The following is a 25,005-nucleotide window of genomic DNA, read 5'->3' on the forward strand; positions in this document are numbered from 1 at the left end:
AAGAATTTTGGGAAGATGTGGTTCATCTGTAAAGGAGACCGCTTATAAAACACTAATAAGACCTGAATGATATTTTCACTCTGCAGCGAAGTGTGCGCTGATATGATACTTCCTGGCAGATTAAAACCGTGTGCCGGGCCGAGACTCGAACTCGGGACCTTTGCCTTTCGCGGGCAAGTGCTCTACCAACTGAGCCACCCAAGCACGACTCACGCCCGGTCCTCACAGCTTTACTTCTGCCAGTACCTCGTCTCCTACTTTCCTCGCAGCTTTACTTCTGCCAGTACCTCGTCTCCTGCCTTCCAAACTTAACAGACGCTCTCCTGCGAAACTTGCAGAACTAGCACTCCTGAAAGAAAGGAGTGCTAGTTCTGCAAGTTTTGGAGAAGAGCTTCTGTTAAGTTTGGAAGGTAGGAGACGAGGTACTGGCAGAAGTAAAGGTGTGAGGACGGGGAGTGAGTCGTGCTAGGGTAGCCCAGATGACATAGCACTTGCCCGCGAAACGCCAAGGTCCCGAGTTCGAGTCTCGGCCCGGCACACAGTTTTAATCTGCCAGGAAGTTTCACTAATACGACCTATTCTTGAGTACTGCTCGAGCATTTGGGATCACTATCAGGTCAGATTGAGGGAGGACATAGAAGCAATTCAGAGGTGGCCTGCTAGATTCGTTACTGGTAGTTTTGATCATCACGCGAGTGTTACGGAAATGCTTCAGAAACTCGGGTGAGAGTCTCTGGAGGAAAGGAGACGTTCTTTTCGTGAATCGCTACTGAGGAAATTTTAGAGAACCAGCATTTGAGGCTGACTGAAGTACAATTTTATTGCCGCCAATTTATATTTCGCGGAAATACAACAAAGATAAGAGAGATTGGGGCTCGTACAGAGGCATATAGGCAGTCATTTTTCCCTCGTTCTGTTTGGGAGTGGAACAGGGAGAGAAAATGCTATTTGTGGTGCGAGGTACTCTCCGCCACGCACCGTATAGTGGATTGCGGAGTGTGTATGTATATGTAGATGTAGATGGCTCTTTAAAACGGTCGGAGTAGTCTGGGGACCCACGTCGAAAATATCGCGCAAGATGATGAAAACTGGTCCCTGCTTTGAATTTATTTTTTTCTATAGCCTCTATCGATACAAGGCCGTGTTCTCATAATAACAGGGCCACCAGAACTTCTGCTGCGGTCTCAGTTCTTCACAGGAAGATAGTCTACGACTTCGTTCCTCGTCACTGAGACCGGGATGAGCACAGTGGAAGTGTCTGCTCCACGGGCCCAATTGTCGTGTGATGGAGCACTGCTACCGTGTTCTTCCATCAACTCAACATGGATTGTTGCAGTCTTGATCCAATTCAAACGAATTATCACACGGTACTCCAGTTTAGCAATCGAATGTGGCAATTTGATTCAAATTTTATCACGACCCCTCGCAGTGATGAAGCAAAACAAGCTGTGGCAGCAGGCAACCCGTGGCTGCCGGGAAGTACGGCAGGCTGCAAGCAGGTCGCTTCGCACGTGCCGCATCACTTGCTGGAGCGCCGGTTACGAAATGCTCATTGGCGTTGCGGGCTTCCCACGCCCGTCACGTGTTCAGTGCGGCCCTTCACCTCGGGCGCCACACCGGGCTCGTGCCGCGCTAATACTTCCTGCTACCAGTATCATACACTGAGCTGACAGAAGCCATGGGACAGACCAATACATTGGCGGAACTGTCATTTGTTATCAGGTGACTCATGCGAGAAGGTTTTGACGTGATTATGGCTGCATTCAGGTAGTGAAGGGAGACGAAAATTTAATAGTCATGAATGACTGGAATTCGAGAGTAGGAAAAGGGAGAGAAGAAAACATAGTGGGTGAATATGGATTGGGGGAGAGAAATGAAAGACGAAGCCGTCTGGTAGAATTTTGCACAGAGCATAGGTAACACTTGGTTCAAGAATCATAAAAGAAGGTTGTATACATGGAAGAATCCTGGAGATACTAGAAGGTATCAGATAGATTATATAATGGTAAGACAGAGATTTAGGAACCAGGTTTTAAATTGTAGGACATTCCCAGGGGCAGATGTGGACTCTAACCACACTCTATTGGTTATGAACTGCAGATTAAAACTGCTGAAGAAATTGCAAAAAGGTGGGAATTTAAGGAGATGGGACCTGGATAAACTGACTAAACCAGAGGTTGTACAGAGTTTCAGGGAGAGCATAAGGGAACAATTGACAGGAATGGGGGAAAGAAATTCAGTAGAAGACGAATGGGAAGCTCTGAGGGATGAAGTAGTGAAGACAATCGAAATATCCTGAGACTTCAAGAAGAATAATATAATTCCAATTCCAAAGAAAGCAGGTTGACTGATGTGAAAATTACCGAACTATCACTTTAATAAGTCACAGCTGCGATACACTAACGTGAATTCTTTACAGACGAATGGAAAAACTGGTAGAAGCCGACCTCGGCGAAGATCAGTTTGGATTCCGCAGAGATGTTGGAACACGTGAGGCAATACTGACCCTACGACTTATCTTAGAAAATAGACTAAGGATAGGCAAACCTACATTTCTAGCATTTGTAGACTTAGAGAAAGCTTTTGACAATGTTGACTGGAATACTCTCTTTCAAATTCTAAAGGTGGCAGGGGTAAAATACAGGCAGTGAAAGGCTATTTACAATTTGTACAGAAACCAGATTGCAGTTATAAGAGTCGAGGGGCATGAAAGGGAAGCAGCGGTTGGGAAGGGAGTGAGAGAGGGTTGTAACCTGTCCCGATGTTATTCAATCTGTATATTGAGCAAACAGTAAAGGAAACAAAAGAAAAATTCGGAGTAGGTATTAAAGTCCATGGAGAGGAAATAAAAAAGTTTGAGGTTCGCCGATGACATTGTAATTCTGTCAGAGACAGCAAAGGACTTGGAAGAGCAGTTGAACGGAATGGGCAGTGTCTTGAAAGGAGGATATAAGATGAACATCAACAAAAGCAAAACGAGGATATTGGAATTTTGTCGAATTTTGTCGGATGATGCTGAGGGAATTTGATTAGGAAATGAGACACTTAAAGTAGTAAAGGAGTTTTGCTATTTGGAGAACAAAATAACTGATGGTGGTCGAAGTTGAGAGGATATAAAATGTAGACTGGCAATGTCAAGGAAAGCATTTCTGACGAAGAGAAATTTGTTAACATCGAGTATAGATTTAAGTGTCAGGAAGTTGTTGCTGAAAGTATTTGTGTGGAGTGTAGCCATATATGGAAGTGAAACATGAACGATAAACAGTTTGGATAAGAAGAGAATAGAAGCCTTCGAAATGTGGTGCTACAGAACAATGCTGAAGATTAGGTGGGTAGATCACATAACTAATAAGCAGGTATTGATTATAATTGGGGAGAAGAGGAGTTTGTCGCACAACTTGACAAGAAGAAGGGACCGGTCGGTAGGACATGTTCTGAGGCATAAAGGGATCACAAATTTAGCATTTGAGGGCAGCGTGGAGGGTAAAAATCGTAGAGGGAGACCAAGAGATGAATACACTAAGCATATTCAGAAGGATGTAGGTTGCAGTAACTACTGGGAGATGAAAAAGCTTGCACAGGATAGAGTGGAGAGCTGCATCAAATCAGTCTCAGGACTGAGGACAACAACAACAACAACATGGGTGCATGACGGGAATTAACAGACTTTGAGCGCAGAATGGTAGTTAGAGCAGTCAATTTCGGATATACTTAGGGAATTCAATATTTCGCCATCCAATGTGAACAGTATGCCGAGAATAACAAATTCGAGGGATTGCCTCTCACTACGGACAACGCAGTGGCCGACATTCTTCACTTAACGACCGAGAGCAGCGGCGTTTGCGTAGAGTTGTCAGTGCTAACAGACAAGTAACACTGCGCGAAATAACCGAAGAAATCAAACTAGGACGTACAATGAACGCATCCGTTAGGACAGTGCGCCAAAATCTGGCGTTAATGGCCTATGGTAGCAGACGACACATGCGAGTGCCTTTGCTAGTAACACATCACCTGCAGCGCCTTTCGAGGGCTCTGACTGTATCATTTGGATCCTAGACGACTGGAAACCCGTGACCTGGTCACACTAATCCCAATTCCAGTTGTAAGTGCTGAAGGTAGGGTTCGAGTGTGGCGCATGAAGCCAAGGAACCATGTTTTCAGCAAGAGGCTGTGCAAGCTGTTGGTGGCTACATAACGGTGTGTTCTGTGTTTACGTGGAATGGACGGGCTCCTCTCGAGGTAGCCGTTCATGGACGTCATACTCGCAAACAATTCGCAATGTCACGGGGCCACAGTTGTTCACCAATGACTCGAAAGACATTTGGACAGTTCAAGCGAATGGTATGGCCACTCAGATCACTCGACATGCATCACATCAAACATTTGTGAGACATAATCAAGAGGTCAGTTCGTGTACAAAATGCTGCACTGGCAACACTTTACCAATTATAGACGGCTATGAGCCAGCATGGCTCAATATTTCTGCTGGGGACTTCCAACGACTTGCTGACTTCATGCTACGTCGGGCTGCTGTAGAACGCCGTGAGAAGGAGGTCCGACACAATAATGGTGGGTATCCGATGACTTTTGTCACCTCAGTGTACTCTCATTGTGTATTCCCTTCTGTTAAATGTTTTCAATCGCTTCACCAACGTTACAGTGTCGTTCACATCCTCCGACCGTGCTGTAACTCTTCACAGTCCTCCACACTAGAATCAGAAACGGAGCGAGTACGACTGCAGTATTGAGATTTGCCTACATTAGACGTCAAGGCGCCGCTGGTACCTCAGTGTTCTATTGGTTTCCCCTCAGCCCGCCTCCGTCCCGCGAGAACGAGGTGTCTCACAACGGTGACGCTGAGGACGCTTTTTGATCGTCGACTCTTACGCTCTCAGTTAAATTTTGCGTGGGTGTGACGCCGCGGCATAGTACGGAGGTTACGTGCACGATCTTGTTGCTGTAATGCAGCACAGACATGGCTAAATCGACCGATTCTTGAGATCAGACAGACTAAGGAAGCTGTGTTTTGTGAGACTGAGGAGGGTGTAACATGAAAATATTATGTGATGTACTGAATTGCAAATTTGCCCCATAAGAGGAAGAGTGACTCCTGAATGAAGTTCGATGTTCTAGTCCATCCTGAATTTTCTTATGTTGAGAATATCGAAGGAACGATCTGTTTTATTTGCTAAAAATATTCAACAGGCCAGATCGTATAAATATTTCTGCATTTAACAACAACCGGTTTCGACCGACTTTGCTATCATCTTCAGGTCTTAAAAATCTTCTTGTTATGAAACGTTTTTATTTTACCTTAGACTTCACGTCAAGTTGTCATGTAGATGATTATCGGCACATTATGAAAGGTCTGCCATAACTAAAATATTAAAAAACGTAAAGCACTCTGTGCAAATGGCCATGTCCATACGTATCGTTCACAGGTGGATAAGCTGTACGTTATATGCCATTAAAGTGTATTTTCAATGTTTAGAATATGTCTAGCTTATGTAAACAGATTTACTACTGTGTACTATGTTTTTGTGACGTAACATCTATCTACGACTATGTGTGAACGATTTATATACGGAGACATTTGCACAAGGTGCTTTATGTTTTTAAATATTTTAATTACGACAAACCTTTTAGAATGTTCTTATTTTTATTCATATGACAACTTGGCGTGAGATACAACGTAAAATGGAGACTTTCATAACAAAAAGACTTTTTTAAGACCTGAAGTGGCAGCTAAATCTGTCGAAATCTGTTGTTTTTAAATGAACAAATATTTATGCGATCTTGGCTGGTTAACATCTCTAGTCCATACTTCAAATAGAAAACATACGGAGTTCGTTCAGTGCATACAAAATGGTTGTATTCTTGCTTATTAATTTACAGCACTCCTGGAATTTTTTTAAATGCATATATATGTACCGTTCGTCCGAAAGGTTTTCGAGACTGACTTTATTCCTGGCACACAAGTGACATCAGAGCAGTAACGTCGGTGAGACTTTGAACTAACAACTGTAACCAACGTACGTGTCTTTGACACGTCAATTGTGAGTAGCCAGTGTTAATTAGTGGACATTCGGCCGTAGTGTGTCGACGTTGTGCCCCAAATCGCAACTAACGAACTCCTCTAAATCAAGTGTTGAAGACATTCTCCAGTAAGTTTTCAACTAGAAATATGGTGTGCAGAGTTTGTCCCACACACCTTGTCTTCCAAACATAAAGAACGACACGAGGTCTCCTGCTGCGACCTTACTGAAATGCAAAATATGGACAATTCTTTCCTTGAAGAAAGTATTACGGGGCACTAGACTTGGTGTTATCAAAACGAACCTACCACAAAGTGCACAAATTCACATCAAGGGTGATAATTTTGATAACATAACCGCAATTCAAGCATACAAATGATACAGAAGTCGGACATCGTCCCAAATAAGGCCTTTTGTCACAGTTTCGCGTGGCTTTGTGAACGTTCTGTGTATTGCGTTCAAGTAGAGATAGACTGTATAGAACACTTAAAGAATTGAACTATTATCTGAAGTTTTCTCTTTTTGTTAATCCAGTCTCTAAACTGAAACGTGTACATACATACAAACACACATAGACTATACATTTTAATATTCACCTACACAAACGTACTTTTACACAAGGTATTTCTTTTGACTTGAGACAGCTAAATATCTCGAAAACGAAGCATTATACTAAAATATGTTTACGTGAAAAGTTAATAGTGTTCTGACGTAACCACAAGCGCTGGAACGAAGTCGAAGAATGCAAGACCAGAGAAGGCGGCGGTGAAACGATGTCGGCCAATGGTGCGCTGATTAGGACCGCGCCGCGTCAGAAGCGACACCTGTAAGAAGTGGATATACGCGCCGCTCCTGCCAGCCTCGCTGTGACATTGGTGGAACGTATTTGGTTAGGTTAGGTTAGTGTTTAACGTCCCGTCGACAACGAGGTCATTAGAGACGGAGCGCAAGCTCGGGTTAGGGAAGGACTGGAAAGGAAATTGGCCGTGCCCTTTCAAAGGAACCATCCCGGCATTCGCCTGGAGTGATTTAGGGAAATCACGGAAAATCTAAACCAGGATGGCTGGAGACGGAATTGAACCGTATTTGGGAGCAGAGCACGGCCTAGGAAAGAGTGCTACGAATTTAGTAAAGGTGATCAACAAACTGTGTGACCAACTTCCATGAGATCCGACTTGGTTGCATGTCGACCTTCGTTTGCGACACCTTTATAAACATAATTTAAGTATTGTCATTCTGCTTTATAGATATAAAACTAATAATGTTATTTGCTTGAGCCGTTGTATAGCATTCCGAGAACGCAGCATCCCTTAGGCACCATGCACGAGACGAGGGGGCAGGACCCAACAAATGGTAGTAAAGGAGACGTCTGTCTGTGCTACAACTGGCCTCATCCTAACTACCCTTCCAGCGTGGGCGGGGTCAGTTTCGTATTTTCAAACTCCCCTCCCCCCCCCAATTTTGTTCAATGTTCCAGTGTAAATGTAGACTTTTTGCTCTAAAGTACAGTACATTATGGTTAGCTGATGCAGTATCTGGTTGGAAACTACGTTTAGCATTATTCAGAACAACGACAGGGATGTAATGGTTCTCTGTCCCCCAAAAATAATTCATTTCCGCGAGCCCCGTTTATCTCATATTGGGTTGTTTCATTTCGGTGAGAGTCCATGGCTCGTGCGCCTTTCAGAATGTGCACGTTCAGGTACCTCAATAGTGAAATGTCAATTTTGACAATACGAACGTAAGGACAACACAACACCGAGTCCCAGAGCGGAGAAAATCTCCGACCGGCTGGGAATCGAGCCCGGCTCCTTTCGCTTGGCAATCGTCCACGCAGGCCGCACAGTAACCGAGGTGGGCGACATTACAGTGGTTGTGATTTATATTCTGCCGACAGTACGGTAGCGGCCATCGCGAGAGTACGATGGTTGGATGGAAACACACACCGAAATCAGCCACCCTGAAGGCGAGGTTCGACGGGGCCAACGTAATCAAGCATTTCGGCGGTTTGTGGACTCACCACAGTCAGCCCTGTACGGAACATAAAACTAATTTATCTCACAGGTAGTTTCTTTGATAGAATTGTTAATTTCTAGGCAGATTATCTGTACTGTACCATTGCACTTGCACGTGTGACTAGGGCCTCTCGTCGGGTAGACCGTTCGCCGAGTGCACGTCTTTCGGCAACACAACACCTAGTCCCTGAGCAGAGAAAATCTCCGACCCAGCTGGGAATCGAACCCAGACCTTAGGATTGACATTCTGTCGCGCTGACCACTCAGCTACCGGGGGCGAAACTGAATATCAACTATTAGAACACAAAGGTTTATATTTACATCGTAAATGAAGTGTATATCAAATCTTGATATTCCAGTGCCATCTACCAAGAATGGAAAAGAAAGGTTTGAGTAAACCGTACTTACCTTTGGCGTAGAATCAGGACATGCAATGAAATGGGGGTAGTGGTCGCAATTTGAAATACAAATTTGAACCCGCCCACTCAGGACAGGCACGTTGACGAACATTTGTTGGGCTCATACACGTACAAGCCCACTTTATTTATTGCTACATTGGACGAACGTTTTATTTCGCAAACATCAGTTTGCGAGGTCACCGACTACATAAAAAATGAAAAATAAAGCAAAAAACAAAGTTCAAATGTGTGTGAAATCCTATGGGACTTAACTGCTAAGGTCATCAGTCCCTAAGCTTACACACTACTTAACCTAAATTATCCTAAGGACATACACACACACACACACACACACACACACACACACACACACACACACACACACACACACACACACACCCATGTCCGAGGGATGACCCGAACCTCCGCCGGGATCAGCCGCACAGTCCATGACTGCAGCACCTGAGACCGCTCGGCTAATCCCGCGCAAACCAAAACGAACACTGCCTGAACAGGCCTTGAAGGGCCAACGGTACCGACCGGCCGCCGGGTCGTCCTCAGGACTCATTTGGGAACAAGACAGTACTACTCAGATTTTGGATCCACTCAGTGTGGGAAATGGAAGAAACAACTGCCGGGTCACATGTGATTGTGTGAAAATAATGCATCTGGCTGGTCGCCGATACTGCCGTGAAGTTCTTTCGTTTACAGGTATAATATCTTCAGTCGGAAACAGGTCAGCAAAACCATCTTGTGTGCATTACAGTTCATCAACGTTCTGCCCTTTCATTCAGAAATTAATTCACAGGTCTAAATTCACGCATGGCTGTAAATTAGGCTTTGCTGTCGGTATAACTGCTGTTACACAAAGAGAAAGTCATTACCGTATTAGGAAGGCTGATTATTCCGCGTGGAGGATCTGAGCATCCATGCTGTGGACACTACCAGATGACCGTGGACTGGCATATTCTGTTTCGTACTTGGTTCTACATTTGAGATGCATTTCAAATAAATGAGGAGGAAAAGAGCAAAACATGGTGATATGAAGTTAATGACTTTGAAAGAAGCCTTAGTGCGAACAAGGAGAGAGATAAAGGTACCAAAGACACAAGTTTCTTCAGGATACAGGAAGACGAAGAAGAAGAGTAAGAGGAAGAGAAAAGGAAGAGGAAGGGGAAGGGGAAAGGAAAGAGGAAAAGAGGAGACGAACAGGAAATACGCGAGGAAGGCTGTTCTCTGCAAAACGTACCGATGGGTGAAATACTGTAACTACTAACCACCATTAGACTGAATTCCGCCTGGTTACGTTGCGAACGTGACGCAGAGAGCAAACTGTACAGAGCAGTTAAAAGGCTTATCATCCGCTTACATAAACCTGTAATCTTGAAATTATAATCACTTAAATATAGTATTAAGGTAAATGTATTTCCGAAATTTCATTACTCCACATTAAATATATTTCTGTGCTGCGAGTTTTTTCCGTAAGTGTGTACAGTTTTGGGTAGCTGGTGTACTAGTCAGACAGCCACTTATATTCAAGAGAAAGATAAGAGAGGAGGTTGAAACACTGAAGCAGTTTACCAACATCAGCCGTGACGACGGGTACGGGCTCCCATCGCCTCGGCTGCCTACAGTAGTCTGGCTAAGTGACTACAGCGCGCTCGCGAGGCCGACCCACCGGTAGCGGTATTTCACGTAGCGGCCGTGCCTCAGCAACGCATCATAACTCACTGAGCTGTCTCGGATACCGCGGAAGCAATACGGTATGTCACTGTGCTGGGTTCCCTTTCATTCACTGATATCAGAAAATAAGAATGGTAAGAAAAATTATTATCGATTGAGGACGCCATACCCTGCCTTCCCATCCCTGCGATCTATTCAAAAATTGAGTACCAATCTGATAAGGAACACAGGTAGCGGTATCCAAAACGTCGGTGTACAAAACACGACGAATGATTCATATATCTGGTACATTTTTTGTAAAACCATTATGAACGCAGAAACTTTCACCTGCACAAAACTGAAATTAATATCGTGTAACAGCACAGATTGATTATATAGTAAAAGTACGTTAGAACATTTTCGAGCTGCACGGATTAGACTTTTGTGGTTTTTCTCCATTGACTTCTCGTGTGTATCTTTTTACGTGTTTGAAAACGGCATAAATTTCAAAACTACAATAGTTCGCAATATGATGTAGACAGGCACTGAAAGACCATTATGCCCTCAAAAAACTGGTATAGTCTTTGAAATTTTTCTAAAGTTATTAGTTTTTTTAAAAATCATGTGGCGCTAATGGTAATAAACGTATATCTGAAGTACTGAATCAGAACCAGCTGAGTCACCCAATCACTGCTGCTGTTTGTCGTGACGTTGCTACGAGAGGATCAGGAACACCATAAACAGTGAATCTAGGTAGAGCGAGATTCGCTCATACACGAATGTTTGATAACACTCTGGAACACCATCGACTGCTTAATATAAATAAAATACAAACAAAAAAAATGGTTCAAATGGCTCTGAGCATTATGGGACTTAACTTCTGAGGTCATCAGTCCCCTAGAACTTAGAACTACTTAAACCTAAATAACCTAAGGACATCACATACATGCATGCCCGAGGCAGGATTGGAATTCTGCGACCGTAGCGGTCGCGCGGTTCCAGACTGTAGCGCTCGGCCAACCTGGCCGGCTAAATAAAATACAGCTAAACAATTAGGCGAAATAGAAAATAAGAATGAAAAATAATCGGGAACGTCTTGGGATCAAAATATTTGAATGGGAGACGAAACTTTAGAGATAATAAAGAAATTTATGAAAAAACTGAACCAATATCAGACACAACGAGTCTGTCGTTTAAGTTGAAAAAACGATTTAAAAAATTTAAACTTTTTCCTGATTTCAATGACATGACATGGATCAAATAAGTTAAATCAGATGAGAAGAAAATGAAAATAATGGTGGAAGAAATAGGAGAAAGAGAAAAGTTCATAATAAAAGTAGAAAGTTTCATGGGCTTTAAGGAGAAAAGAAAGAAAATACAGCGCTATATGGACGGAAAAAAGAAGAGAAAAACAAGAGGAAAGAATGAAGAACTACTCGAAATAAAGAATGGAGAAAAGAAAGAAGACGTAAGTTGTTTCATGTGGCTCTTAGTAGGACAAGTCAATAAAGAAATGCATCATTCCTAATCGCATTGTCACTGGTACTTCGTGTTTGCATTGAATAGAATCACTGACGTTCTAGCATGCATTTTAAGTACTTATTAATGTGATTTGGAGACACTTTTTAATTATAATAACTCAATACCTGAAAACGAATGACTCATTCTTTAGTATTTAGAAAACGAACGTATGTAATTTTCCGTACGTTATTGTAGCAGCTGATACAGCAGACTTTTATAATTCGAAGAGATTTCGTAAATCCATCCTGGTGGATCACTGGACTGCGTCCGTAGTTGTCTGAAGAGTGCGGCAGTCAATGATCCGAAGTATGTAGCTGGGAGCAGACGATATTTCTGAGCGCTTTTTACGAATCTATTATACGGAAATTCTGTAAAAAGTCTTTCATTAACAACAGTAAAGGGATTTTTCAAACTTAATTACATCGACGAAATGATGTTACATCACTCATTTTTTTTGGTTGTTGGAAGCTACATGTTCGCAGACTTGGTAACCGGACCACAATACCGTAGCATGCCGCTAGAGAAGCAAAAAACAAATACTTCAGCCCCATAATAAAAGGGGGCGCCGCTCGGTCATTTGATTTGTACCCTTGAAGGGGAACGAGACCTGCAATAATCCCTTCTGACACGGTGGTAGTTTATGGTAACAATGAAATTCATGCCGGCCGGGGTGGCCGAGCGGTTTTAGCCGCTACAGTCGGGAACCGAGCGACTACTACGGTCGCAGGTTCGAATCCTGCCTCGGGCATGGATGTGTGTGATGTCCTTAGGTTATTTAGGTTTAAGTAGTTCTAAGTTCTAAGGGACTGATGACCTCAAAAGTTAAGTCCCATAGTGCTCAGAGCCATTTGAACCACTTTTTTGAAATTCATGCTATATAGTTGTTAAGTGCAGACGCTACCAAAGCAGTGGGACAAGCTGAATGACCTAGAATGATATGGTAGATCATTTCTCTACAAAAGAGAACCGGGAACTGGAAGAGATGTGGAGACTCTGGAGATCGAAGATCGGCCCCTCACAATCATGGAAATAGTGCAAAAAGTGAAAATCAGTCATGGATCAGTTTTCAGCACCTTTCGTGACATTTTGAACATGACAAAAGTAATTATATCCGTTATGGATTTTTTTTCATGTCTAAGCTAGCCGTCCACTGGATTCACCGACTGCTCACACCCACTCAAGAATCCCGTATACCGAGGCAGCACCGAAGATGTTGCAGATTTGTAAGACCAATCGAGATAAATTTTTGTCATCACCTAACCACCAAGGACAGATTTGGGGTAATAAATGAAATTCCGACGTAAAAGAGCAAGTAAGCAGTACAAACACGGGGATTCACCACCAATTTTAAAAGTGAAGACTCAACAACGACGTGGCAGGGCGATGTTGAGTGTTTTTTTTGGGACAGCCATGTTGTGATACTCACAGATTATAGTCGTCAGTGGCAAACCGTCACAGGAGGATATGGGAAGCTCTGAAGTCGATGCGTGGCGGGAAGCTTCCAGAGTGGTACCACGACAATTCCTCAGTTTATTTTTCACAGGATGCTATCATACATGCTGTTTGTCTGAGTTGAGCTAGCAATTTTGCCTCCCCCTCCCTTCCCCTGCCCATTCGCCCGTCTACATTGTCCTGGCACGGCACCTAGTACCTCCTTTCACGTTCCTCTCACGAAGGAACCATTGTTTAGCAGACATTTCCAGGGCGATGACGAGGTGATTTTTGAGTTGGATAGTATCCTGACGATCGTGTGAAACCCAGCTGACGCTATTCGTTCCTCGAGACTCAGAGGGCCACAGACACGGGTTCCAGGTAGATGCCGTGTTTCTTGACTCCCACAAGGCGTTCGATACAGTTCCCCACAGTCATTTAATGAACAAAGTAAGAGCATATGGACTATAAGACTAATTGTGTGATTGGATTGAAGAGTTCCTAGATAACAGAACGCAGCATGTCGTTTCAATGGAGAGAAGTTTTCCGAAGTAAGAGTGATTTCAAGTGTGCCGCAGGGGAGTGTCGTAGACCGTTGCTATTCACAATATACATAAATGACCATGTGGACGACATCGGAAGTTCACTGAGGCTTTTTGCGGATGATGCTGTGGTACATCGAGAGGTTGTAACAATGGAAAATTGTACTGATATGCAGGAGGATCTGCAGCGAATTGACGCATGGTGCAGTGAATGGCAATTGAATCTCAATGTAGACAAGTGTAATGTGCTGCGAATACACAGAAAGAAAGATCTCTTACTATTTAGCTACAATATAGCAGGTCAGCAAATGGAAGCAGTTAGTTCCATAAATTATCTGGGCGTGCGCTTTAGGAGTGATTTAAAATGGAATGATCATATAAAGTTGATCGTCGGTAAAGCAGATGTTAGACTGAGATTTATTGAAAGAATCATAAGCAAATGCAATCCGAAAACAAAGGAAGTAGGTTACAGTACGCTTGTTCGCCCACTGCTTGAATACTGCTCCGCAGTGTGGGATTCGTACCAGATAGGGTTGATAGAAGAGATAGAGAAGATCCAACGGAGAGCAGCGCGCTTCGTTACAGGATTATTTAGTAATCGCGAAAGCGTTACGGAGGTGATAGATATACTCCAGTGGAAGACTCTGCAGGAGAGACGTTCAGTAGCTCGGTACGAGCTTTTGTTGAAGTTTCGAGAACATACCTTCACCGAGGAGTCAAGCAGTATACAGGGTGTTACAAAAAGGTTCGGCTAAACTTTCAGGAAACATTCCTCATACACAAATAAAGAAAAGATGTTATGTGGACATGTGTCCCGAAACGCTTAATTTCCATGTTAGAGCTCATTTTAGTTTCGTCAGTATGTACTGTTCTTCCTCGATTCACCGCCAGTTGGCGCAAATGAAGGAAGGTAATGTTGACTTCGGTGCTTGTGTTGACATGCGACGCATTGCTCTACAGTACTAGCATCAAGCACATCAGTACGTTGCTTCAACAGGTTAGTGTTCATCACGAACGTGGTTTTGCAGACAGTGCAATGTTTACAAATGCGGAGTTGGTAGATGCCCATTTGATGTATGGATTAGCACGGGGCAATAGCCGTGGGGCGGTATATTTGTAACGAGACAGATTTCCAGAACGAAGGTCTTCCGACAGGAAGACGTTCAAAGCAATTGTTCGACGTCTGAGGCAGCACGGAAAATTCCAGCCTATGACTCGCGTCTGGGGAAGACCAAGAACGACGAGGACACCTGCAATGGACGAGGCAATTCTTCGTGCAGTTGACGATAACCCTAATGTCAGCGTAAGAGAAGTTGCTGCTGTAGAAAGTAACGTTGACCACGTCACTGTATGGAGAGTGCTACGGGAGAACCAGTTGTTTCCGTACCATGTACAGCGTGTGCTGGCACTATCAGCAGCTGATTGGACTCCACGGGTACAGTTCTGCGAATGGTTCATCCCGACATGTGTCAATCCTCATGTCAGTGCAAACGTTCTCTTTACGGATGAGGCTTTATTCCAACGTGATCAAATAGTAAATTTTCACAATCAACATGTGTGGGCTGACGAGAACCCGCACGCAATTGTGCAATCACGTCATCAACACAGATTTTCTGTGAACGTTTGGGCAGGCATTGTTGGTGACGTCTTGACTGAGCCCCATGTTTTTCCACCTACGCTCAATGGAGCACGTTATCATGATTTCATACGGGATACTCTACCTGTACTGCTAGAACATGTGCCTTTACAAGTACGACACAACATGTGGTTCATGCACGATGGAGCTCCTGCACATTTCAGTCGAAATGTTCGTACGCTTCTCAACAACAGATTAAAAAAATGGTTCAAATGGCTCTGAGCACTATAGGACTTAACATCTATGGTCATCAGTCCCCTAGAACTTAGAACTACTTAAACCTAACTAACCTAAAGACATCACACAACACCCAGTCATCACGAGGTAGAGAAAATCCCTGACCCCGCCGGGAATCGAATCCGGGAGGCCGGGCGCGGGAAGCGAGAACGCTACCGCACGACCATGAGATGTGGACAACAACAGATTCGGTGACCGATGGATTGGTAGAGGCGGACCAATTCCATGGCCTCCACGCTCTACTGATCTCAACCCTCGTGTCTTTCATTAATGGGGGCGTTTGAAAGCTCTTGTCTACGCAACCGCGGTACCAAATGTAGAGACTCTTCGTGCTCGTATTGTGGACGGCTGTGATACAATACGCCATTCTCCAGTGCTGCATCAGCGCATCAGGGATTCCATGCGACGGAGGGTGCATGTATCCTCGCTAACGGAGGACATTTTGAACATTTCCTGTAACAAAGTGTTTGAAGCTAGGCTGGTACGTTCTGTTGCTGTGTGTTTCCATTCCATGATTAATGTGATTTGAAGAGAAGTAATAAAATGAGCTCTAACATGGAAAGTAAGCGTTTCCGGACACATGTCCACGTAACATATTTTCTTTCTTTGTGTGTGAGGAATGTTTGGCCGTACCTTTCTGTAACAGCCGGCCGTGGTGATCTCGCGGTTGTAGGCGCGCAGTCCGGAATCGTGCGACTGCTACGGTCGCAGGTTCGAATCCTTCCTCGGGCATGGATGCGTGTGATTTCCTTAGGTTAGTTAGGTTTAAGTAGTTCTAAGTTCTAGGGGACTGATGACCCCAGCAGTTGAGTCCCATAGTGTTCAGAGCCATTTGAACCTTTTTTTCTGTTACACCCTGTATTGCATCCTCCTACGTATATCTCGCGAAGAGACCATGAGGATAAAATCAGAGAGATTGGAGCCCACACAGAGGCATACCGACAATCCTTCTTTCCACGAACAATACGAGGCTGGAATAGAAGGGACAACCGATAGAGGTACTCAAGGTACCCTCCGCCACAAACAGTCAGGAGGTTTGCGGAGTATGGATGTAGATGTAGAATAGCGCAGATAAACATTTGCTCGACAAAAATCTCTGCCAAATTATCCATCATTGGCGAGAGTGTGTCACTTTGACGGATGTGAATGCAGAGAGCCATTGATACCATTAATAAGTTCGACGGTGGTAGCTTGATATTTTAATGGTGATAAACTACAGCTGTTTGGCTGACTCTCGTATATTCTAGGAGCTGTGGCTAGCATGTGGACGGAGCTGAGCGGATTGAAGTCGTGCAGCCGGCAGGAGCGGCCGCGTGCGGCGTGTCCCACGCGTGCAGTTGCTGCGCTGGCGGGACGCCGCGCCGGGAGGCCATGTGCGTGGCGTCCAGTGAGCGCTGCGCTATCAGCCGGCGATAACCGTGTTGACTCTGTGCGGCGAGCACGCTTGTTCCATCAGCCGCGACACCGAGCGCCACGCACCTACCTCTCCTGCGACTCTGCCTCGCCGTAACAGCCCGCAGCACAGGTCTCAGGGGTAGTTCACGCTGTAGCTTCGGTAAACGACTTTACCGAAGATGTTAGCACAGAGTCTAAAAGGGCGGGAGTCCCATGGCATTGTTTATACTGAAGCAGCTCTCTGATTTCCTGTCAGGAAGGTCGCAGTTCATAGTAATAGACGGCAAATCATCGAGTAAAACTGGTTATCAGATGTTCCCCAGGGAAGCGTCCTGGGACCTCTGCTGTTCCTGATCTATATAAATGACTTGGGTGACAATCTGAGCAGTTCTCTTAGGTTGTTCGCAGATGATGCTGTGATTTACCGTCTAGTAAGGTCATCCGAAGACCAGTATCAGTTGCAAAGCGATTTAGAAAAGATTGCTGTATGGTTTGGCAGGTGGCAGTTGACGCTAAATAACGAAAAGTGTGAGGTGATCCACATGAGTTCCAAAAGAAATCCGTTGGAATTCGATTACTCGATAAATAGTACAATTCTCAAGGCTGTCAATTCAACTAAGTACCTGTGTGTTAAAATTACGAACAACTTCAGTTGGAAGGACCACATAGATAATATTGTCGGGAAGGCGAGCCAAAGGTTGCGTTTCATTGGTAGGACACTTAGAAGATGCAACAAGTCCAGTAAAGAGACAGCTTACACTATACTCGTTCGTCCTCTGTTAGAATATTGCTGCAAGGTGTGGGATCCTTACCAGGCGGGATTGACGGAGGGCATCGACAGGGTGCAAAAAATGGCAGCTCGTTTTGTATTATGACGTAATAGGGGAGAGAGTGGGGCAGATATGATACGGGAGTTAGGATGGAAGTCATTAAAGCAAAGGCGTTTTTCGTCGCGGCGAGATCTATTTAAGAAATTTCAGTCACCAACTATCTCTCCCGAATGCGAAAATATTTTGTTGAGCCCAACCTACATAGGTATGAATGATTATTAAAATAAAATAAGAGAAATCAGAGCTCGAACAGAAAGGTTTAGGTGTTCATTTGCCCCGCGCGCTGTTCGGGAGTGGAATGGTAGAGAGATAGTATGATTGTGGTTCGATGAACCCTCTGCCAAGCACTTAAATATGAATTGCAGAGTAATCATGTAGATGTAGATGTAGATGTAGGCACCCGTAGCGACTGAGCGCCAGCACTAACGCCTAATATCCCTGCTTGAATTTTTCTTCGCTAGTACTGAATATGTCGTCCTCCGATTCTTAACGGTCGGTGTTGAAGTAGTGAGACATGCTATACTTTTGTAACCTCCTAAAAGTGTTAGTTGTCTACTAACACACACAACATTTTGAAAGCCCATCTCTTTTTCTGTAAATAGGTAAGATTCCTCCCATTATAGACTGAAATGTGAAGACATAGCCCGTGTTCCATAACAGCGACTCACCATTACTATCAGACGACAGCACTGTCATAACTAATTTTTTCCTGCATTCCGACATAATTGTCGTAAAGAAGCGGGCTATAATATAAGTTAGCCGGCCGGAGTGGCCGAGCGGTTCTAGGCACTACAGTCTGGAACTGCGCGACCGCTACGGTTAGGTTAGTTAGATTTAAGTAGTTCTAAGTTCTAGGGGACTGATGACCTCAGCAGTTAAGTCCCATAGTGCTTAGAGCCATATAATATAAGTTAAATGTTTATGTGACATTACAATAGTGAAGCCATAGTCAAAGTATATAACATTTTTCTTTAAAAAAAGGGGTTACATTAACAATTTCAACGAACTACGTCGTCATTTTCAAATGTAAAATATTAGTTGGAGAATATATAACGGGAATTGTGACCATACATCTAAGAAGAATTATGAAGAATAATGCGAGCATGTAGCCGATGCAATGGTGGCGGGACAAGGGCACTTCAAGTTATGCCCGTTCTTGCCCAAAAGTTCATTCCATGTCCTAGTAAAGAATAGATAAAAGCTAACCCAGGGTAAAAACTGCTAAAGATTCTTTCAATGGGTCCTACTGTGACACAACGTTCGTAAGGCTGATATACCGGGTGATCAAAATGTCAGTATAAATTTGAAAACTGAATAAATCACGTAATAATGCAGATAAAGAGGTACAAATTGACACACATGCTTAGAATGACATGGGGTTTGTTAGAACCAAAAAAATTCAATCGTTAAAAAAATGTCCGACAGATGGCGCTTCATCTGATCAGAATAGCAATAATTAGCATAACAAAGTAAGACAAAGTAAAGATGATGTTCTTTTTAGGAAATGCTCGATATGTCCACCATCATTCGTCAACAATAGCTGTAGTCGAGGAACGATGTTGTGAACAGCATTGTAAAGCATATCAGGAGTTATGGTGAGGCACTGGCGTCGGATATTGTCTTTCAGCATCCCTAGAGATGTCTGTCGATCACGACATACTTGCGACTTCAGGTAACCCCAAATCCAATAATCGCACGGACTGCGGTCTGTGGACCTGGGAGGCCAAGCATGACGAAAGTGGCGGCTGAGCACACGATCATCACCAAACGACGCGCGCAAGATATCTTTCACGCCTCTAGCAATATGGGGTTGAGCGCCATCCTACATAAACATCGTACATTCCAGCAGATGTTTATCAGCCAGGCTGGGGATGATGGGACTCTGTAACATATCGGCGTACCTCTCACACCCGTCACGGTTGCAGCTTTTCTGTCCAGCGCCACATGTCGGACATTTTGTGAACTTTATTTTTTTTTTATTTTTGGTTCTAATAAAAACCCCATGTCATTATAAGCATATGTGTAAATTTTTACCTCTCTATCTACATTATTCCGTGGTTTATTCAGTTTTCAAATTTATACTGACTTTTTGATCACCCTGTACATTGAGACGTCTGTAAATTAAAAACATATACACGGTGTCCGTAAAGCCCCTTTATAACTTCAAAACTTTATTACAACGGCAGTTGTTGAAATACTTTAACAAAATATCTTTTATTGTAATCACTGTTTACTAATGTTTTTTTATATACTAAAATTTTGTGTTTCAGATTCTCTGCTGATGGAAGGAACTGAACCTTTATAAAATGGTAACTCCTCAAGAGAAGGTACAATGTGTGTCCTGGCTCATTGAAACAAAATCGGAGGTTCAGACTCAACAAAACTTCAGAACGAAGTATGGAAGAGATCCACCATCGCGCTCTTCTATCCATGCATGGCACAAAAAATTTATACAGATAGAGACAGTGTTGGATATAGGGAGGAGCGGGTGGCCAAGAACATCCGAGGAAAACATCGATCGCGTTTTAAACGTCTTCACTCGTTCACCTACGAAGTCCATCCGCACTGCTTCTAGACAGTTCCAACTGCCACGTTAAACTGTGCATAAGGTCCTCCACAAGAACTTACGGTTGTATACTCACAAAGTGCAACTGTTACAGACACTTGACCCAAATGACAAGCCAAAACAGAGTTTGCACTCAACATGCTGGAACGCCTTTCGGAGGATGAAGCGTTCCGCAAGCGAGTTTAATTCAGTGCCGAGGCAACTTTTCATGTTTCTGGGACATTAAACAGACACAATGTGAGAATCTGGGAATCTGAACACCCCCCCCCCCCCCCCCCCCATGTGACTAAGGAGCTTCACCGGGATAGTCCAAGAGTGAATCTGTGGTGTGGCATCATGTGCAACCGAATAACTGGTCCTTTTTTTCTTCAACTAGTCAACAATGGCTGCAGCTGTTTAATTCGACCTTCTCACCGATTATGTATCACCACAACTGATTGACTTACAACCAACAATCATTTTCCAGTGAGATGGTGTACCATCACATTGGGGACTGCATGTTCGTCGGTTCCTCAATGAAACATTTCCGGGCTGGTGGACTGGGACGGATGAGATAATTCCTTGGCCACCACGTTCGCCAGATGTCACTCCCTTGGACTTTTTTTATGGGGTATGTAAAAGATATTATGTACCAGACACAGATACGGGACATTGCTGACTTGAAGCAAAGGATTCGTAATGCCATTGCCACCATTGAAGACACTATGCTAGAGCGAACACGGCAAGAAATCGAGTACCGCCTTGATCTGCTTCGTGCAACTAAAGACGCCCATATAGAGGTCTATTAAACACTGATTACAATAAAAGAAATGTTGTTAAAATATTTCAACAACAGAGTTGTAATAAAATTTTGAAGTTGGTAAAGGGACTTTATCAACACCCTGTATGTATATTTAATCATTATCATGGCGCAAACTCCCATGAGATAAAACATATAATAACCTCACCGTAAGTGTATCCAGCACGGCAAGCTTCCATATGGAATGTAGCACATAATTTAAATATGTTTGGAGGAAAGAATATCAAACCACACTGTTCTCTCTAGCAGGACTGACACACACTACTAACCTGCTAACATTGCTCCATTTGCCTGATAACCCATTATGTGACTGGAGGGCATGAACGTGGTATAGGAAAACAAGAAAAAAAAGGACCTACGTAATGTACAATAACAGGCGCTAGATGGCGCCACAGTCAAGTTTTCACGAAACTAGTCTCTAGTTGAAATACAAACACAACCCAAACACTGGCACACAAATCAAAACATTGGTATACGTTTTTTACAGCTTCAAAATTAGATAGCAAAGCATAATCCATAAGGTATTATAATAAAGAAATGAAGTTTCGTCTCAAATATACCATTACAACAACCAAAATATTATTGTACACACATTATAAAATGCCAATCCGATGCCTAACATTAAGAGTCGTCTGTTACGGTCTTTCACACCGACAGCTACAAAAACAAATTAAAATCCTATTTACTAGATATAATAACTATGTATGGCGTTAACACACTATGTATCACAAACATAAATTTTCGCTCTTTCACAGTTGTCATTCCTCCTGTGCTGCCGCGAGCCACACTGTGCGCACACATTTCTCTCACTTCCAACAACCTCACTACACGAACAACTTAAAATCTGCTCGCGACCAAGTTCTAAATGGTTCAAATGGCTCTGAGCACTATGGGACTTAAGATCTGTGGTCATCAGTCCCCTAGAACGTAGAACTACTTAAACCTAAATAATTTAAGGACATCACACACATCCATGCCCGAGGCAGGATTCGCGACCAAGTACCCGAGGAGAAACACGTGCTCTCGCTCAGTGCCAGTAAGTTGTTAGCTCTGTTATAAAACAGCATAAGGGGATAAGTAGAGGGGACATATTGTCAAGCTTTCAGGCACTTACACTGATACTGCGACATTGAGTAGTGGGACCCAATGTTTCCAAAAACAGGCATTCTTTCTTTAGATTTCTTCCCCGTCACATATTTTATAATGTGTATCCTGGAGATATGAAACACAATCTTCTTGCCTTCTAGACGGCGTATTCGTTCCGCTAGAGTGTTGAGCTGTAATGATCACAGTAAAACGTACTGTGCTATTAAGCGTAGAGTACGTGTAGTTCCTCTTTACGCTGTTGCAATGTGTTATGACTTCATTTTATCGGCTATCACGCACGCCTTCTCAGAATCAGGCACACTTATGATGCACTCCTTCATATTAACTGGAACTGATTCACATGAAGTACAAGCAAGACGTTCCCGAGAGGCATGTTAGACAGACTCTCCAGACGACTCAATCCTTCTCTAAGGACGTTGTGGGCTTACAACGCCACTAAACGTGACATGACACCTTTGGGGTGTAGCGCGACAGCAAATTCTGTTCCATTGTGCAGGGTGGAACCACTAGCGCCCGTTAACAGACAACCGACGAAATTTCAGTGCGACCTCAAGGGCTAAAGAGTGTTCACGGTTTTTCAACCCTTCTGTTTTGTGTTTTCCTGTGGCGACATCACGGCGTGCGGTGTGTGTGTCTTCTGTGTGTGTGTGTGTGGGGGGGGGGGGACGCGGGGGGGGGGGGGGGAGCGGTGCGACGTTTACACAAGCGTGAATGACTGATAAAGGGTCCCTGTGAGACCACCCAGTTCGGCCACACGCTCTGTGCTACCCACACACCTTTGCTTAGTATTTTAAAAATGTACCTCTACAGAGGCCGCCAGTCATCGATTATTAATCGCCTGTGCGACAGGCAACCAATTCGACACCCCTGAGCTGAGTGAAATCTAAGGGGTGTCGAAAGGGATGCGTGTCGTGCTCATCCGTCTCTCCTGTCACTTCCACTCATTTTTAAACAAGAGTGACGATCACTCGGTAGACTGCCTCTTTTTGTGCGAACAGCCACTGGACCTGTGAACGTTCTTCATATAATGAACAAATAGCGAACCGTAAACAGCGCTGTCACCACGACTCTGCCGAGATGAAGAGAGTTGTGCCTACCGAGAAATACCACGCCGCAATACTTTATGAAATGTCGCCGACTACTTCCGACGAGGACCGAACTAAGCCGAGGCAAGCCGGGGCTCGGCGCCCGCTCAGTCCGCACTCAGTCTCCACTCAGTCCGCACACCCTGCACGCCTGAAGTTTGGCACTCCGTGGCGCGTCCTGGTTGTAACCCCTCGTTAAATATCTGGTCTTTTCTGAAACTAAAATTTATTTGAACTGGCGATGAGAAATTCCCGTATAGAATCACGAATTCCCTTTTTAAAGGAGAAAAATTAAATAAAAGAATAATCAGAGCCAATGTAATACAGTATTATATGCAAAGTAGCAAGGAGCTTTATTCAAAGAGTTTCTAATGAATCTCCCGTTTCTTTCACAACAACCATATAAACCCAACGCTCGTACTGTTAACGTCTTCAGCGTCTGTGAGCCTCTAGCGTATGGTTGTCTTCAGTGTTTGAGATTTTAATGTCCAAGTTTTTAGCCTTCGTGCCCTAATATTCGGGTCTCGTAAGTTCATGCGCCACTCCGTCAAATCGTTAACTTCATTGGAAGCCGGGTTAATTAAAAGTAAATTTTGATTCGTTTCATTCATTGCCAAAAATACAAAAACTGACAGAACTGAAATAACGCTAACATCCAGCGGTAAAAGATTGATGTCATTAATTCCAACTTCAGAACTTCAGCTGCGGTGCGGGATTAGCCGAGCGACCTAAGGCGCTGCAGTCATGGGCTGTGAGGCTGGACCCGGCGGAGGTTCGAGTCCTCCCTCGGGCATGGGTGTGTGAGTTTGTCCTTAGGATGATTTAGGTTAAATAGTGTGCAAGCTTAGGGACTGATGACCTTAGCAGTTAAGTGCCATAAAATTTCACACACATTTTTGAGAACTTCAGTTGTTGCCGAAGTTACTACTCACACATCGCGTCTGAATTTGACTTTCTATTATAGATCCCATTTGGACATTTATTATCGGGCTTAAGTGTGACCACTTCTAGTAATGAATCATATCAAAGGAACTGTGTTAACAAAAACCGAGTTCAGGAAAAACTGTAGGGAAACTCTTTTGGGTATATTATTTTAAAAGATATACGGAAATTGTCTCTGACAATGACATGTTCCTTATTGAGAACAAATAAAAACCGAAATTTAAAGAGAAAATTAATTACCCTTCCCAAGAATTGTAAAGAAATCAGTTTTCAACCATCTGATAGCGTGTTTTAAAATATCTTTTAACGTCTCTTATCAACTGTTCCGCAATGCTCCTGTACGCAACAGACAACTGACCTCGTCTTGCCTCTACAACAGCCTGATCAGCAACATGCTGAAATATTGCAAAAAGCAATACTGTGATCCATGCAGAGTGCAAAGCGTGGACTAATCACAGCAACTACTGCCATACTTTTATACACAGAAATTTTATTATCAGGAGTGGGTTGGTCACCTAACCTTAAACGATGTAAAGGAAAATGAAAGGAAGCAATAAAAACTTTTAATTTACTATAATCAGAAAATTGATGACTTAAATGCTGACAAACTTTAAACAGACTTTTAATTATTGCACAATGTCTATACTCAATAAACACGTTTCTGGCCACAGCAAAGATACGAATATTATTATGAATGTATCCATACACAAATCTCACGAAATCCCTCCAGTTGACGCTATATAACGAAAAGTGTGAGTTCCAAAAGAAATCCGTTGGGATTCGATTACTCGATAAATAGTACAA

At 43.6% G+C, this 25,005-nt stretch overlaps 1 protein-coding gene and 1 non-coding gene across 2 annotated transcripts in view; both read right to left on the reverse strand.

Annotated features, from left to right (window-relative positions):
* LOC126268013 (dual specificity calcium/calmodulin-dependent 3',5'-cyclic nucleotide phosphodiesterase 1-like) overlaps positions 1-25,005 on the reverse strand; it is a 1,575,562-nt gene that overhangs the window by 1,508,121 nt on the left and 42,436 nt on the right. The window lies entirely within an intron of this gene.
* On the reverse strand, positions 131-205 carry Trnas-cga (transfer RNA serine (anticodon CGA)). The gene has a single exon. It is a non-coding gene; the product is annotated as a tRNA-Ser (tRNA).

Source organism: Schistocerca gregaria, chromosome 4 (assembly GCF_023897955.1).
Source record: "Schistocerca gregaria isolate iqSchGreg1 chromosome 4, iqSchGreg1.2, whole genome shotgun sequence".
NCBI classification, from domain to species: domain Eukaryota; kingdom Metazoa; phylum Arthropoda; class Insecta; order Orthoptera; family Acrididae; genus Schistocerca; species Schistocerca gregaria.